This window comes from Trichechus manatus, unplaced genomic scaffold, assembly GCF_000243295.1.
Source record: "Trichechus manatus latirostris isolate Lorelei unplaced genomic scaffold, TriManLat1.0 scaffold00075, whole genome shotgun sequence".
Lineage (NCBI taxonomy): Eukaryota > Metazoa > Chordata > Mammalia > Sirenia > Trichechidae > Trichechus > Trichechus manatus.
Window position 1 is genome coordinate 3,824,939 of NW_004444011.1, and position 17,631 is coordinate 3,842,569.

Sequence of the window (17,631 nt, forward strand, 5' to 3'; positions counted from 1 at the left end):
CAGGAATCATGGCCTAGCCAAACTGATACACACATTTTTTGGGGGACATAATTCAAACCATGACATTTCCTGAATACAGTCAAACACTTTGAGGGACAGAGCAGCAGGGGTAGGGATCTAGGGACTATGCTTTCAGGGGACATCTAGGTCAATTGGCATAACAAAGCTTATTAAGAAAATGTTCTCCATCCGATTTTGGTGAGTGGCGTCTGGGATCTTAAAAGCTTACAAGCGGCCATCTAAGATGCATCAATTGTTCCCAACCACCTGGAGTAAAGGAGAATGAAGAACACCAAAGACACAAGGAAAGTATTAGCCCAAGAGACAGAAATGGCCACATGAACCAGAGACTTCATCAGCCTGAGACCAGAAGAACTAGATGGTGCCCGGCTACCACCAATGCTGCCCTGACAGGCAATATAACAGAGAGTCCCTGATGGAGCAGGAGAAAAGTGGGTACAGAACTCAAATTCTAGTAAGAAGACCAGACTTAATGGTCTGACTGAGACCTGAGGAATCCCGGAAAGCATGGCCCCTGGATTCTCTATCAGCCCAGAAATAAAACAATTTCAGAGGCCAACTCTTCAGACAGGGATTGGACTGGACTGTGGGACATAAAAGTGATATTTGTGAGGAGTGTGCCTCTTAGCTCAAGAAGATAGAAGAGACTAAACAGGCAGCTGGTGAGGTGAGATGGGAAGGCAGAGACGGTTAGGAGCTGTTTGAAGGGACATGGGGCATCAGGGGTGGAAAGGAGGAGTGTGCTGTCACAGTATGGGGAGAGCAATTAGGGTCACATAACAATGTATGTATAAATTTTTGTACAGGAGACTAAGTTGAAATGTAAACTTCATTTAAACTACAACAATAAAAAAATTAATGAAAAAAAAAGATAGCAGAAACAAACACTCTAAAACGGGAAAGATACAGCTACAGCTGGTTGGCCAGTGTCTGCTTCACCCTCCACTCTTCAACGCTAAGCTTGATCTAGAAAAAAAGAGCCTTAGTTCAGACAGTCTTAAGAAGTCAAGAGCTACAAAAGAAAGCTAAGAGGAAGCTAAGTATCTCCGCATGGGATAGTACATGTTGTTCAGGGATTAAGGATTGTGAGCTAATATAAGGGTGAAGGTCATGGTGTTGCTCAGTTATAAAAGATTTTTTAATAAATATTAAAGGACCACACACATACATGGTAGCATTATCAGAATGATAGCTATTTTACCTGAATGTTGATGGACTGGAAACTGTTCGTAAGACCAATTTAAGCATTATGTATAGAGTCTCTCTGAGTGGTGAAAACGGTTAACATGCTCACCTGCTAATCAGAAAGTTGGAGGTTTGACTCTACCCAGAGGTACCTGCAAGAAAAGCCTGGTGATCTACTTCTGAAAAATCAGCCACTGAAAGCCGTACTTTGCACAGTTCTACTTGGACACACACGGGGTCACCTTGAGTCGGAACTGACTCCACGGCAACTAATTTGGTTTTTTTGATTGTTTGTTTGGGTATGGTCAAAGTCCCCAAATCCAGATTATAAATTATGAAAACCATGGCCAATGTCTTTGAAATACCAAGACCAACACAATAGCAAGTAATATCAAGACCAACACAGTAGCAAGTGAGTTCAAGTTAAATTAACTTATAAACTTTGGTGATTAGATGATTCCTTTCCCTGTACTTTACTAACACTCCTGTTGTTTTTACAATACAAGTTCTTATCCTCACCATCCTCTGAAACAAATCTTTGAAGGAAAAGAAGGAAATATGTTATCACTCACAGTTCAATGATTTCCTGGAATGTTCTGTGCAACTCCCTTTGTGTATGTGCTTTTCTTTCCTTCTTTTTTTTTTTTTTAACTGTAAATCTGGTCTTACTAGTTCAGCACATTATCACAGACTTTACCTTTCATCTCCTTTCACAACTGTGTCAGCCTGATAAAATCTGAACCTGTCTGCTTTTGTTTCATCTTGCCCACCCCCTTTCCAAATTACCATTTGGGTATATATTTACTAGCAGACCCTTTTCAAAGGCATCTTTTTTCTGTCCCTCTACATGTTTTAGAAATAAAACAAAAATTGGGAAAGACTGAATGTCAAGCCACCTGGACACAGTTTTGATCTTTATTATATATATATTCTACCCAGCCTGCTTGCCTCAGAGCAGTAAAAGAAAAATCACACTGTTATTTGTATGGTTTGGGGTGTATGATAGATAATCTATCTAGCACTAAATCTAGAATTATACTACCGAAGCTTAAATACTCTTCCCAAACCTATGAGTCAATGGACCAAAAAAAAAACAAAAACAAAACTCATAATAAAAATGTTAGATGCCTCCCACAACGGGAAATGTAAACATAAATTCCACTCAATCTGGTGAGGCCAGTCAGTAATAGTGCAAAAAAACAGCCCCTCAAGCCCCAAGAAACAAAATGCTTAGTGCTTAGTCTCCCAAACACATGGGAGACAAATAACTATTTTCTCTTTGGCTGGAAAACAGGCATTCAGAGGTTGAAGGGCCTTTCTGAGAGTTGAGATGAGTCAGAGATGGCAGAGGGGGCAGAAGGACATGTGTTTAGGCATTCAAGAACCTAGAGGCCCTTCTGTAAGACATTAATGACACCATTCATGCTCTCCTGCAGGAGAGCTGAAACTCCGCAGGAGATAAAATAAGAGCCTGGTGTGGCAAGAATTTCCCCCACAAGGGCTCAGCACAATGGAATGACCCAAGCCTTGATTTTCAAGACTTTTTTTCCTCCCCACCCTCCCACTCCCCTACCCTCTGAAATGGCCTAGAATTTTGCACATTTTCAATTCTCAGCCGCCTCCATACAGACACTTCCCTCTCAGCTGCCAACAAACAGGAGTGGGAGTGAATCATTACTGAGGAAGGGCAACTGGAAAATTTATAAAGAGATGTTAACCTTTTGTGTGTATTTATAAACACAGAGAGGAGAGAGGAAGGAAGGAGAAGGAAAGAGGGAAGAAGGGAGGGAGGTTGATCGAATGTGCCAGCCTCTGGGTGAAGCCCTGAATGGCGTACTCGCGTGCACGCATACACACACACACACACACACACACACGCACGCACACACATACACCCTTCACGTGTACAGCCTCTGTCTGGGACACAAAAGTAGGACTGCAACGGATGACCTCAGAGACAGAGCAAGGGGGTTTCAGAGACACAGATGAGTTTTCCCATCAGGAGCATTTTACATGTGAGTTGACCATGGCCATCCTTCAAGATACTAAAGCTACTCAACAGTACTTTCATAGGGGATTTTAACTTTAAGAAAACCTCAGGGGGAACTCCCACTTTACCTAGGCCCTTAAATTGGGACTCCCATATTTACTCAAGATAGATAATCGAGTCTCTAAAACAGCAACAATCCATCTACCTAAGTGGATAACATATGCCAGCATTATATTGCTTGGATGTCCAAGACTTGATCAAACAATATTTAGCCTTGAAGTCCTTTTCTTCTCATGTTGTTCTCCATGGACATGTAAAATGACATCGGAATCCTCCTCATAGCAATCCTTCATATACGTCCAGATAACAAATAAATCACATTAAGCCTTCTCTTCAGTAGCAACCCCAATTCCTTGAGCCTTTTCATTCCTCTTGTTTTTGTCACTTTTCCTTCTGAATCCTCTGTGAGGCTGATCACAGCGATATGGGTCCAATAAATTGCAATGATCCTTGTATGGTAATCTTTTTTCTTATGTGGAAGCTCAGGCAAATGCCCTTTCCGTGAGAAATGCACAGCAGCACGTCCTCCAACTCTTTCAGCCATCAGCTGCCCCTGAGTCTTTCCTCAGGGTCCTGGTTAAGGTAACCAAGCTTACACTACCACCTCCAACCTCCACACAGCAACTCCATCCTGCTGTCTTCAACCCCATCCATCCCTCTTCACTGGCAGAGTCAGCTCCCGCTCCTACAATTCCCTTGCGTCAGTCCACAACAGAAGATTTTCTCCTTCCTACCCTCATAAACCCCAGAAAATCCCTCAGTATCAACAATCTGTCCACCTACAGCACAGGGGAATGGATCCTGGACCCATTTCCCTCAGTATTCTCACATCCTATTCTCCCCCTACCCACTACCCACCCTGCTCTCCTACACCAAGGTCCTCCACAGAGCCCCATTCAGAAGAGGATTCCACTGTTACAGCCTGGGACAAAAGTGCTCACCAAATTCCAAGACACAATGAGAACCTCAGGACCCATTTCCCATAAAAACAATGGAAAAAAATCAGAATATAGAAGGTCAGCTCAATTGTCGGTTAAATGTACTTCTGTAGGACAATTCAGAAGGTGGGTACCATACAACTAGCTTAGAAGGCAAAAACTGTCTTTTGGGAAACTACATATGTATAATAGCTGACAGGTATGGATACATACTGTTATCTGTGGCATTGAGAACCACCACCTAGAATTTACATTAAATACTTATATAGGTCTTATTTATATGAGGCATTTTGACCATTCATATCTAATTGTCTTAGTTATCTAGTGCTGCTATAACAGAAAATACTACCAGTGAATGGTTTTAACATACAGAAATTTATTCTGTCACAGTCTAGTAGGCTAGAAGTCCAAATTCAGGGTGCCAAGGGAAGGTTTTCACTCTCTGTTGGCTCTATGGGAAGGTCGTTGTCATCAATCTTCCCCTGGTCTAAAAGCTTCTCAGTGCAGGGACCCAGGTCCAAAGGACATGCTGTGCTACAGTTTGCTGCTTTCTTGGCGGTATGAGGTCCGCCTGTCTCTCCTCACTTCTCTCTTTTATATCCCAAAAGAGATTGACTTAAGACACAACTTAATCTTATAGATTGAGTCCTGCCTCATTAACATAACTATCGATAATTCCATGTCATTAACATCATAGAGGTAGGATTTATAACATATAGGGAAATCACATCAGATGACAAAATGTGGACAACCAAACAATACTGGGAATAATGGCCTAGCTAAATTGACACATATTTTGGGTGGACACAATTCAATCTATGACACTAATACTATGAATCTATTATTACTTCACCTTTCCTCATACTAGTCATTCAAGTACACTAGGCCACAAACAGATACTTCTATTCACACACAGAAAAGGGAAGTAAATAAGAGCCATCACAGGAATAGACAAGCACACCCATCTTCGTTGCAGCATTATTCATAATAGCAAAAAGATGGAAACAACCTAAGTGCCCATCAAGAGATGAATCGATAAATTATGGTACATAGACAACAATGGAATATTACAAAATGATAAAGAACAATGATGAACCTGCAAACCATCTCACAACCTGGATGAATTCTGGAGGGCATTATGCTGAGTGAAATGAGTCAATCACAAAAGGACAAATATTATATGAGATCACTATTATAAAAACTCAAGAAAAAGTTTACACACACACACAAAAAAAACAATCTTTGAGAGAGGAGAGTGGTGGGGAGGAGAAATCACTAACTAGATAGTAGACAACTTTTAACTTTGGTGAAGGGAAAGACAACACACAATACAGGGAAAGTCAGCACAACTTGACCAAGGCAAAGTCATAGAAGCTTCCTAGACACATCCAAACACCTTGAGGGACTGAGTTACTTGGGCTGAGGGCTGGGGATCACAGTCTCAAGGGACATTTAGGTCAACTGGCATAACACAGTTCATAAAGAAAATGTTCTACATCCTGCTTTGGTGAGTATCATCTGGGGTCATAAAGGCTTGCGAGTGGCCATCTAAGATATACCTATTGGTCTCACCCTGTACGGAGCAAAAGAGAATGAAGAAAACCAAAAGACAAGGAAAATATTAGTCCAAAAGACTAAAGGACCACATGAACCACAGCCTCTACCAGCCTGAGCCCAGAAGAACTAAATGGTGCCAGGCTACCACCACTGACCGCTCTGATAGGGATCACAAGAGAGGGTCCAGGACAGACCGTGAGAAAAATGTAGAACAAAAGTCAAATTCACACAAAAAAGACCAGATTTACTGGTCTAACAGAGACTAGAGGAACCCCTGAGACTATGGCCCCAGACACCCTGCTAACTCAGAACTGAAGCCACTTCCAAAGTACACCTTTCAGCCAAAGATTATAGACAGGCCTACAAAACAAACAATAGGAATGTGCTTCTTAGTTCAATCAAGCATAGGAGACCAAATTGGCAACACCTGACCAAAAGCAAAGGTGAAAAGGCAGGAAGGGACAGGAAAACTGGAAGAATGGACACGGTGAACCTGGGGTGGAAAGGGGGAGACTGCTGACACATTTTGGAAATTGCAACCAATGTCCCAAAACAATTTGTGTATAAATTTTTGAATGAGAAACTAATTTGCACTGTAAACTTTCACCTAAAGCACAATACAATTTCTAAAAAAAAGAAAGGGGAAGCAAGATAAATAACATTTCACTCTGTAACAATTTTGTCAAGTCTAGAAAAACAGGTTTGTAGTCTAAATAAAGCTGTTAGTGGATTATTTTATGTCTCAAAATTGTCTTTTCCAATATGCTTGTGTTTTTCATAGCCTGAATTTATTATATAATTCAAATGTTGAAAATTGCATGGTTGATTGTACTGGATAACTAGTATTTTGTGTTTTATTTTTATGGTCACCCTCCTGGGTCTGATGCTCCCTAACCACTTTGAGGGAGCCTTTCTAAGGAGCCTGTGTGAAAACATGACACCTGCAGCATAGCTGCTCATATTTACATCCCCTTCGTAATCCTTCAAAGAGATCTGACTCTCAACTTCAGTTTTCTAGCTGGCACCCACAAATAAAATCCTTGCTTACGATCCTACAATGGGAGGCCTTTGTTTTAAATTCTTCCCTTCCTTCTGAGGCTCTCACAGCTAAGTCCTAAACCTGTGTGTTTTCTTTACAGGGTGAGAACAGCAAACACAAGGAAGGCCCCTCACAGTGTCCTACAGGTGACAGATCTGCACCACCAAATCTTAAGCCATGGGAAAAATCCAAATTCAGACACCTGAGCTCTTTTCAGCAACTGTGCCAAAATACAGCAGACAGAATGGCTTGGCCTTTCAAAATTTTTTGACATGCCAGGATTCAGTTTCACAAGAGAAAAGAAACTCCAGGGCTCCTGTGTGTGTTGGGGGCTGGGACTGAGGGGCTGGGGAGGAAGCAGTGGCATCACTAGTGGGGTGCGGGGGGTGCAGACCACACCAGGTGACACTGTCAGAGGAGTGACACCAAAATGACTGTCTATAAAATTTCTGTGCAGTGTTTCAGTAGAAATTTATTTATTTTTTTAAAAAAATCCCTGTAGTTAGTTACAACAATCAAAAAAAATTTTTTGTAAGCCCAGCTTACATGTATCAATATACCTACAAGGCTAAAGCTTTATGCTAATTTACTTTTTTAACCTTCTAAAGTGTTCCAGTCACAGCAATTACCCAATTACAATGAACTTCAAATACGTGGTTTTGTCTGTACCCACTACAAGCAAGTGCTGTTATTTTCGTTGCTGCTGGTGTTTTTATAGTCGCTGATTTTATCAAATTTTCTGGTGTTTTAGCTACAATACTGTGGCAGTTAGCATGGGGGGAGTGGCACTAGGAGTTACTATACTGGGTGACACTAACCCTAGTGACACCACTGGGAGGAACTAGGGTTTGTTTGCTTTTTCTTTCACAGTCTCCCCTTCTTCCATCTAGGTGAGAAGGGTGTGACGAGAGTGGGAAACACGAGACAGAACCTTTTGCATTGGGGGTGGTCGTGGTCCCTCTACAGGGCAGGTAGGCCTGGGATCCCAGCAAGGGGCCACCACCACCTACCCTATGAGTGTGTCCTCTTCAAGTCCCCTCAGACTCCCAGAAGGAAGGTGTGGGGAAAACCCAGCATTCCGTTCCAGGCTCTAGAACTTTCTAGAAGGGACACTCCTGTCCTCATCAAGTCTGCTCAGGCCCCCAGAGGAAAGGTGCGGGGAAAACCCAGCATTCAGCCAGGCTCCAGAAATTTCCAGAAGAGACCCCTGAGTAGGGCCCATTTTTATTGCCAAGTATTTTTTAGGTAAAGTTCATATTAGGGTAATTCCAAACAACTTGGCAAACATTCTTTTAGTTAGGAGACACTATGGGAAATCACCAAATTTTAAGCTGTGGAAATCTGTGCTCATATTTTCCTATTTAAAGAAAAGTTCACAAACATAGATCACTCACTCTATTTTTTAAAAAGTTACCAGAGTTCTCTGCAACCTTCGATTACTGATTTTAGCTGGAATCTCATGGCATTTGAACTGGTTGGAAGCAGCTTAACTTCCCCGCGTGCGCGTCTGCTGGAATCAGACAGCGGTTCATCTTCGAAGAGCTACCCCTGAGTCCTGGGCTTTGAGGGGAAAATAGCTTGCTGGAAAAAAGCTATCACCTTCGTGATAACACGATGCTGACAGGGCATCTACAGGCTCATCTACTCAAGTCCCTGGACACCAGGAATTGCTTCTTGTGTGCTGTTTGCGCCATGGGCTTGCTCTCATGTTTATCACTCTAATGCACAGCTTCAACAGACTGCACTCTTATTTACAGGCCGAATTCTCCTCCCGGATCTTTTACAAATTTGCTTTTTCATATTAAATTTTCACTTAGTACAAATGTTAGCCCCAGATTTCAAAGTCATCCCGGACTTCAAGTATTCTGTCCTGCTGGATGTGTTTATGTATGTGTACATGTTGAGTATGTATGCATGTGTTTGTGACTGTATGTATATATGTGTGTGAATCCATGTGTGTGTATGTGTGTTTATGCTTGTGTGTGAATGTATGTGCATGTATATATATATATATATAGATGTGTGTGTGTGTATGTATCATCTGCCAGTGAGTTGATTCTGAGGCATACGACCCTATGTGTGTCAGAGTAGAACTGTACTCCATGGAGTTTTCAATGTTTGACTTTTTGGAAGTAGATCACCAGGCCTTTCTTCCAAGGTGCTTCTGATGGACTTGAACTGCCAGCCTTTTGGGTGGCAGCCAAGAACATTAACCATTTGCACAACCCAGGATCTCTCTCTCAGTCTCTGTGTATGCAAGCATGCATTTGGGGTTTGAAGAGCACAATAAATAATCAAGTATAATATTTCCCTCTCATCTATAATCACATTCCTCTCCCCCATTCTGAATCTGGCATATAATGCTTTTAATGAGTAGTACTCATCATCAGAGTTTTAAAGGAGTGATTCATGATTACCTGGGAGAGAACACCACTCAGCTTCTACATGCTGCCTTGTGTAGCCCACTGAAGGAAGAGTAAGAAGAGGAGTCAGTCAGACGAAGGTGCCTCAATTAGCTCTGGGCAGATCAGAAAACAGAGTACTGGAGCATACAGGAAATGTCACACGTGCAAGTGCCCAAGTCAATCCACACCCTACTACCCTTGCTTAAGAAAGGGCTGTGGACTGAGGTCAAAAACTGTCCTTAGGAACTGTCCTAATTCTAGATCTGTCCTTAATTACTTGTGTAACTCTGGATAAGTCACCAGAGCTTTCTACCTCAATTGCCTCTTCTGTCATGTGGAGAAGGCTGGGTATACCTTTCAGTCCCTGTGTGCTCTGATTCTCTAGTTAGGTTCTGATCTCAGCTAGTTTTGATTCTAGGTGGTAATATAACTAGAAAAGGGTCTTAGGACTATGTGAGGGAATCAGGGACCCATTTTAATCTGAGGTCAAAGAGAAAGAAATAAAGTGAGAAAGGTGGAGGTCTGTATCAATCTGGGCTACACTGAGATGTTGGCGAATCCACATGGCCCATTCTGATCAGCTCAGGGGAATTCCCTGTATGGTTCCGAGTCACCCACTCATCACATGCTCCTCCATTTTCCCTCAAGAACGGGCTTGGCACTTCTTGTCAGACACTTCTCTAATAATTGGTATCTTCCTTTTCATTTTGTCAACATACTAAAGTTTTACAAAGTCATTAGAAAACTAAGAAACAGAAGGACCTCTCCAAAACAGATGCTCTAAAATCCTCTATTCTAGCAGGGGCAGAAATGAAGTCTTCTTGTAGAAGTCCTTCTTTATTATGCCTCCAATGCAATTACTATGGACTTCCTTACCTTATGCCTCTCATAGTATCTTTGAGAAAAAAGTGTTTTTCTATTTTTTTGGTTCTGTACATTTATATGTACCCAAACCCTGACCAGCCCCAAATGTCCTGTTTTGCAGTCCTTCTAGGTTCCTGCACCTTTCTCCTCTTCTCTATATAATGCTTAAACAGTTAAATAGTTGCCATGGAGTCGACTCCAACTCATGAAGACCCCATGTGTGTCAGAGTAGAACTGTGCTCCACAGGGTTTTCAGTGGTTGATTTTTTAGAAGTAGATCACCAGGCCTTTCTTCCAAGGAGCCTCTGGGTAGACTCAAACTGCCAACCTTCAGTTAGCAGCAGAGCACGTTAACTGTTTGCACCACCCAGGGACTGCATATAAATGCCTCGCCATCTAGTTTCTCCTATCTATAACCTTACTATATGTGTCTTATTCTGTAGTTAGTCTCCATTGACCCCAGAGCTTGGCTGCTAACCAAAAGGTCGACAGTTCCAAGCTACCAGACGCTCCTTGGAAACTCTATAAGGTAGTTCTACTCTAACCTATAGGGTCGCTGACTCAGAATCGACTTGCTGGCAATGGGTTATACTGCCAATAGCGTCTATTAAAACTTAAAACTCATGCTGTTGGAAATTACAGTTGGTCCCTTCAGGAACCACCCTCCAACACCCCCATTCCCCATTCTTTCCCAACATCAAACTTGGTGAAACTGTGATCCACTTCCTAGGGTTTTTTTTCAGAACATCTTAATTCTGACAGTGAGAAGTCAGGCATGTGAAATGATAAATCAGATACAAAGACTCATCAAATGAACTCCTGTTTTAGGCTTTTCGTTTTTGCAGTGTTTTTTCTTTTTCTTTATGTAGGTTTCAGCCACAGTTTCTTTCCTGCCTCCACTGTCTGAAAATGCGTTCCTCGTGGAAAGAAAGTTGGTGACGTTCTCCAGCTCTGGTAAAATTTCCGATTAATGTTCTCCAAGTACCTGAGGACTAGCCCTGTGGGAGGGATCCCTCGGCAAGTCAACAACGTCTGTACGTAGGATTTAAGTCATGAAGGAACAAGACGGAACGTGTCAAACCTCATCTGCACTTTGAAAAGGTGATACAAGCCAGTACAAAAGTAGCTGCGTGTATTTTAAGAAACTCCTAGCCAGAATGTTAGGTAGAACCAGAGGGAGAGGCAGAAAAGCAGCTATTCTGGTGCCCGAGAAAATTGTTAACTGTAAAAACTCAGTTTTCTAACCTTTGTGGCATTTCCAAATCAGGATCCCACAGACTCCTTTTTGTTTCAGAGTCCAACCAGGTAAGGTAGATTACCCCTTACCTAGAAGCCGTCCGTATAATCAGAGAAAAATGCTCCCTGCCTTTGTAGAGAGAAATAAGAGATTTTTTCAGAGTAAAGAAAAGCAATTTAATTATCATTAAACAAATTTTAACTTAAAAGAAACCATGGTGCCCCACGGCCCTCTCTTGGCTCTCACTTGGCAATCAATGGCCCAGAGGAGTTCACGCCCAGGTGAACAGCCCAGGTAGTCAGGAATTCACTAACACAGCATTTAGAGACCCCAGGAGTGGAGGCAGTCCCCCAGAATATAGCCACTTCTGTACCTTGGTCTTGCCTGGTGTACTGCAGAGCCCCTGGCAGCAAAAACACATGAAGCCTCCTTCTTTTCTTGACTTTTCTACAGGAGGGTAAACAGGGGGCTCCATATCCAAATCCACAAGCTAGACATCTGCTCAATCTTTAACTGTCAAGGTGTAGCCAACTGCCCACACCACAGGCAGCAGGACCTTCCCCCTCCACACTCAGGTCGCCTTCACCTGTGCTCGTTCTTCTAGCAAGCTGGCCTGACTAAGCTCTTACAGACAGGAGAGGGAGTGTGATTCATGGGTAAAAAATACCGGTTTTTCACTACTACGCAAATGCAACCTGGGCGGGGTTTAGGTAAATCCGGATGCGGACACCAAAAAACAAGGGCAAGAATGTGTCTCTTTTCCATATATCTCACTTGGTCAGATGGGCTCAGCCCACATAGTATTCATTAAAGAAAATCTGAGAGTTGAACAGAATGGGAAGGGGCCATCTAAAAGTCCATCTGTATCTGGGCAATTAATGTTCACAAGAAGTTTCAGATTAGAAACAGATCTTTACTTAATTCTATGAAAGCCTACATTTCCATATCAAAATATATTTATCACATCTCTACTATCATGTGGCAAATGCCAAATTGCCAATTGTCTCAACAACAGTGTTTTATCAAATTGTTTCATCCTGAAAGTGCGGGCTTGGTGAATATGCTTCATTTGTGGCCATATCTACCTCAAAACCACACCACGTTGGAACTTCTGGAACAACAGTATAAAGAAAGGGTGCAAAAATATCCAAATGCTTGAGAACCACTCAAAGGACATGACCCAATTTCATGATGGTAAGACCTGCTCCACCTGCTGTACCTGATCGTTCTCAGAATGTGGCCATCAAGAGCACACAGTGGTGTGCAAGGGTCACTCGGAGTCAGGAACCTCGATTCCAATACCTGCTCTGGCACTAGCAGGCTATGTGATTTACCCAAATCACATCACTTCTCTGAGGCTCAGTTTCCTCATTTGTGAAATGGGGAGTTGAATGGTATCTACTGAGCTTTCCAGCATTTTTATAACTTTTAAGAACAAACCTGAATTGACCCATGCCCCTTATGAAAGGCGTTAGTGGGACTCACAAGGTCTTCACTCCTTTGTTCAGCTAACAATTGCCAGGTGCATTCTGCGTACCCAGCCTGAGCTTACAGTCAGCTTGGTATGTGAGCTAGTGATTTCAACTGTTGAGACTATCTTACCTAAAAATGAAAAAAAAACTGAGTTTGATCGAAATATAAATTACTGATTTCTTTTTTTTTTTTTTTTGGTGAGAACAGATGAAAAGGTAAAGGTAAAGTCATCATGATATCATTGGAAAACCCCAAAGTCACTAACATATGAGACATGTACCCGTTTCAGGCATTATTGTTTGTGCCCTTTTTTTTTGTGATGGAGCGGAAACATTTTTTAGTGACCAAAGAGTAGACACTCTCAACACATGAGCACCAACTCAAGTGTTGAGAACAAGGGGGGAGGGGGGAAGAAGAGAAATACCAGCATTCAGCCTTTGGGTTAACAAAAACTGTGCTCTGGACACAGTCGTGGGCCCTAGTAGAAAGTCACAGATTGCTCAGGATTCTGTAAGCTGCCTGGATCAGAGGTTTCCACAGGGCGCCATGTGAAACCCTGGAGTTCCAGGGGTTCCTGAGGGCAACCACAGAGATAGGGGAGATGGGCTTAAAAACGCACTCCCCCCACACACACCCATAGGGGCTTCTGCATAAAATTTTGTTTAAACAAAAGCTAAAAACACTCTTCATTCTTCTACTTAAACACCCTCTGCACTATACTAAGAATAAAATGATTCTTGATTCTGGCATACTAAGCCCCTGACTACCTCTCCTAGGTCATCTGGGTCCTTAAACCAATAAGCCCCTTCCTGCCCTGGGGTTTCTGCACTGCTGAAAAACTCTTGCCCATTCTTTGCCCGCTGTTTGTATGATAATGTCTTTACTGTGTTCATGGCATTTACCTCAATCTGAAATTATCTATTTGTGTTATCCATTGCCTTCACCCATTAGATTCTAAGCTTTATGAAGGCAGTGGCCCAGTCAGTCTTGTGCAGTGATGTATTCCCCATGCCTAGCATGCAATCAAGAAGTCCTAGTGGCACTGTGGTTAAAGCACATGGCTGCTATCCAGAAGGTCAGAGCTTCAAACCCACCAGCTGCTCCACAGGAGAAAGATGTGGCAGTCTGCTTCTGTAACGATGACAGCCTTAGAAACCCTGTGGGGCAGTTCTACTCTGTCCTATAGGGTCGCTGTGAGTCAGAATCGATGAGAGGACAATGGGTTTGGTTTTTGGACTTTTTTTATTCTCTCTCTGGGATGAATTCTAAGAGCAGTGATTGTATGGGTTATGCCCAAAGTGCAGGGGTAGAATTCTTGCCTCCCATGCAGGAGACCTGGATTTGATTCCCAGCCAATGCTCTCCCTCAACTGCAGCTACCATCCGTCAGTGGAGGCTTGCATGTTGTTATGATGTTGAACAGGGGAGCTTTGAGACTGAGATGAATTAGGAAGAAAGGTCTGATGACCTATTTCCAAAAATCAGCCAATGAAAACCCTATGTACCACAACAGTTCAATCCCATTGTGCACAGGGTCACCGTTCAACAGCAGCTAACAACATGCAGGTTTCTGATGGAAGAGACTTGATTCATGCATGCAGTTTTCTACCTCTAATGCCAGGAAGAAGGTTGCTTAATAAGTGCATCTGACATTCCTGACAAGTAATCTTCAGACTTAACTTCGGGGGTACATTAAACCTTTCCTTCCCCAAGTCTTCTTGTGAGTACTGCTAACAAGTAGCAAAACTGATCGCTGTTTCAGCTCCCTCATGTTCCTCAACTCCACCCTTTGATGTATCGTTGAAATGGCAAAAAAATAAACACAGGAGATGCAAAAGAGGACTTGAGGCTACAGAAGCAAGAAGTAAATCATTTCCTACACAAAATCCAATGTCATAAAATGACAACAGTTTTCACCTTAGGGGTCCGAGGAAAATGCCCTAGGCTTGAGTCACAATTGTGGGCCGTGGAGTTGATTTTCAACTCATTGGGACCCCATGTGACAGAGCACAACAGCCCCATAGGGTTTCCTAGGCTGTAATCTTTATGGTAGTAGCCCTGGTTGCACAGTGGTTAAAGCACTTGCTGTTAACTGAAGGGTTGGCAGTTCGAACCTACCAGCCACTTCGTGGGAGAAAGATGTATCAGTCTGCTTCGGTAAAGATTTACAGCCTTGGAAACCCTATGGGACAGTTCTACTCTGTCCTATAGGGTCAGAATCAACTCGAGGGCAATGGTTAAGCATTATGGGAATAGATCACCAGGTCTGTCTCCTGCAGAGGGACTGGGTAGGTTTGAACCACCAACCTTTTGGTTGGCAGCCAAGAGCTTAACTGTTGTGCCATCAGGGCTCCGAAGTCATAATTGCCGGGTTCAGATCTCGATTTGTTGCCTAAAGAATCAAGTCTCTAGAGTCGTCTGAGGTTTGATTTACTTATTTTTTATGGACCCCGTTTCACAAGGTTTTTTAGAGGAATGTATGAAATAATTTGTGTGAAAGTTCCTGGCACACAGTGAGTAATAAATTGTTGTGGGAATTCTAGTTACGTATTTGCACTAGTCTAAAACTCATATAGGAATTTTTTTTTAAATTTTATTGTATTGCATTGGTACGTATAAAGGCACTTGACGTAGGATGTAGATGTCTATAAAAGCCAGCTGTATTTAATATTTGGAGGGAGAAAATATTATACTTACTCTATGATGTAGGAAATTTGGTACATTTTTCTAATGACATAGAAAAACTTCAATTATGCTTGAAAGTGACCTACCATCACCCTGAGGCTACAGTAATTATATTCTCTTTAATGGAACTGTTTTATAGTTTTCTCTTGTTTTGCACATCTCAGCCATGATTCTACCCTTTTTCCTCTAACCAGTTGTTTCTCATTATTTTGTAGGTTAACCAACTAATGTCAGGCATATGTTTATTCACAAAATACCACATTTAAGGGGCATTTCTTTTACATTCGTTTTCTTTCGCAAATATTTGCCATCAGCTGCAGAACTGGCCTGTTTTACCAATATATATATACACACACACACATAAATATGAAAATGTGAAGTTCTCAAAGTAGCTTTTGAGAAGGTGAAAGGAAGAAAAGTCTAATTACAATGAAGATATGGACTGACTTGTGCTAAAGGAATTTATAAATCAAAGCCACCACACTTGTGGTTTTAATGCATTCAGTGGGTATGAATGAAAAAGGAGTTCCAGTTTAAAATCATGTCTAAAGCTTTCCTCAGTGGTTGCAAAGTACAAGAAATGCTGTTTCTTTTCTTTCAAAAGGCATCTTCTGACAGTGTGCCTTCAGTTCATGACTGGTCTTTCTGGCTTTTCTGCAAATATAAAGGTCTTGTATTCTTTTCAAATCTAAATATTCTGCATATTAAAACAGTTTTTCATTTAGGAAATGGAACCATAGTTACACAGTTACAGACCTCATATAAAAATCTAAGTAGCCCTTTTCCAAAACTGATTGTCAGCAAGCTGGTAATGGGTGGGATTTAGTTCTAGAGTACTTTCATGTGAATTTGAAGTTTGTGTTTTGAACAATGGGACAGAACATGCTTTGCCTTTGTTGAAAAGTTCAGGCAGCTTAAAAACATTTAAACTAAACACACCTGACCCTCAGAACCCAAAACAGCATTTCTTTAGAAATATGGGATCCTGCCTGGAACGAACTAGTTTAGGGAAGATTCTGCTGGGAATGAGAATATTACTGCCATCAAAAGTCACTCTTCCTATAAAGGAGAAGGCGAAAAGAGAATCACTTCCTCCTTCAAGAGAGGACTGCACAATAGCACAAATATGCTCCTGTGCTGGGGTGTGGGGTAGAGAACTTTGCTTTTAAACCTACCTGGAAACTACTGGCTGACCAGCGCCTCACTGTAAAGGAGACAGGCTACACTCCAGAGCAACTGTTATCTTTTTAAATTTAACATTTTTAAAACAAATTTAAAAATAATGTATGCATATGATAAAATATAAACAGTAGAGAAGTCCCGAAATTGAAAATAAAAGCTTCTGTCTTCACTAGACCCCTAGTCCTTCTTTCTAGTTTCTTGGGCATGTTATCATTCTAGAAAATTATAATGTATATATAAGTACACAGAAAATGTATATGCTTTTTTCACACAAATAGGATCTACCCATTTTTAAAAAATAAATGGACCCATGAGTGATGTGCTCCCTTAAACAATCAATTATATGAGAGCAAACTGCCAATATTTACCCGAAAGCAGAGATGAGATGGCAAGGAGAGGAAGGGAAGCTAGATCAATGGAAATAATGAGAATACTGACATGTTGTGAAAATTGTACCCAATGATGTGGAACAACTTGTACAAAAATTACAAAATTGGAACTTAATTTGCTGTGTAAACTTTCACCTGAAACACCATAAAATATTTAAAAAATAAATACATGGGCTCACACTCTGATTATACTACTCTGTAACTTGTACTGTCCACCTAACATATCTTGGCTATATGTGCATATCGATCCAAAGGGTCTATTTCATTTATTGTAATGACCACAGTGAATTGCATTATCTGGGTGTATCATAACATACTCTCAAGCATTCATACTGAAAGAATAAACTGGTGATTCTTTCTGAGAGAAAATTGGGCAATATTTTTTTTTTTAATTTTTCCCATACAAAAATTTATACATACGTTGTTATGTGACTCTAATTGCTCTCCCCATACTGTGACAGCACAGCCCTTCTTTCCACCCGATTCTTCACGTGCATTCAACCAGCTCCTAACCCTCCCTGCCTTCCCATCTCACCTCCAGACAGAAGCTGCCCATTTAGTCTCCTGTATCTACTTGAGCTAAGAGGCACACTCCTCACAAGTATCA

At 41.6% G+C, this 17,631-nt stretch overlaps 1 protein-coding gene across 4 annotated transcripts in view; it reads right to left on the minus strand.

The window, feature by feature from the left end:
* Positions 1-17,631, minus strand: part of KIAA1217 (KIAA1217 ortholog) — a 401,508-nt gene that overhangs the window by 329,322 nt on the left and 54,555 nt on the right. The window lies entirely within an intron of this gene.